This window comes from Triticum aestivum, chromosome 7D (genome assembly GCF_018294505.1).
Source record: "Triticum aestivum cultivar Chinese Spring chromosome 7D, IWGSC CS RefSeq v2.1, whole genome shotgun sequence".
Lineage (NCBI taxonomy): Eukaryota > Viridiplantae > Streptophyta > Magnoliopsida > Poales > Poaceae > Triticum > Triticum aestivum.
Genome location: NC_057814.1, coordinates 80,379,505 through 80,380,318, shown reverse-complemented (window position 1 = coordinate 80,380,318; position 814 = coordinate 80,379,505). Strand labels below are relative to the sequence as shown.

The 814-nt window shown below is 45.2% G+C and overlaps 1 long non-coding RNA gene across 1 annotated transcript in view; it reads left to right on the top strand.

Moving 5' to 3' along the window:
* Positions 1 to 643: 643 nt before the first annotated feature.
* Positions 644 to 814, top strand: part of LOC123169566 (uncharacterized) — a gene marked incomplete in the record, with an annotated part of 1,343 nt that continues 1,172 nt past the window's right edge. Inside the window, 1 exon segment of the long non-coding RNA XR_006484881.1 lies at positions 644 to 814. This is a non-coding gene — a long non-coding RNA (uncharacterized lncRNA).

The window sequence follows — 814 nt, the reverse complement described above, 5'->3', positions numbered from 1 at the left end:
ACAACATGCTGCCGCAATCAAGGAGCTTATTGCCTGCATGGGAGATTTTGAGGTTTGGCAAACTTATCTTTTTCCTTTAGAGTTTAGTAGGAATGTCTCGTTGACACAGCGTCATGATCTTGTAACAACCCCTAGGAACATTGATCAATAATGTAAAGTTGTTCCCTTGAAACAAAAAAATCTAACAAGCAAAAATGTTGCTTCATGAAAAATTAACTTTCTCATTCCATACAACCATATATTTATGTAGAGTTATATCATCCTATCGTCAAAACTGAAAGGTTTGGCAATGCGCGCCATCCGGGTCTACTTACTATGCCCAGCAATCGACATTATTTTCATGGCATATCGGATCATCACGGCCTTAAATGCAATGTATACGTGCATCTGCCGTGTCCACATTCATGTATACCGATTCCGTGACTCCTCCAGCCAGTCACACGAACATGGAATCATGGAGAGAAGGTGCACCGTGCAGGCGGTCCTTGCACTGCATAATTGAGTTGCCATTTCTGTGTATATGAGGGATAGCTACGAAACCGGATAGCTAGTGTTGCCATTTTTTTCAGCTCTGGTTTCACATGCATGTGGTGGTAATGGGGAACGTCGACACTTCACACGCGGTTTCGACAGTCCATCTAGAGCTTTCCCCGGAACAGGAGCTTATCGGGGCCGTCCTACCGGAGCCATTGCTACACCCGAAACGAGAAACAAATTATTCTCGATCGGTTGGCTGCTGGCTACTACTACTCGGCTGATTCCGTCGAGCACATACGCTTCTCCATCTCTCGCCTCTCTCTCTCTCTCTCTCTCT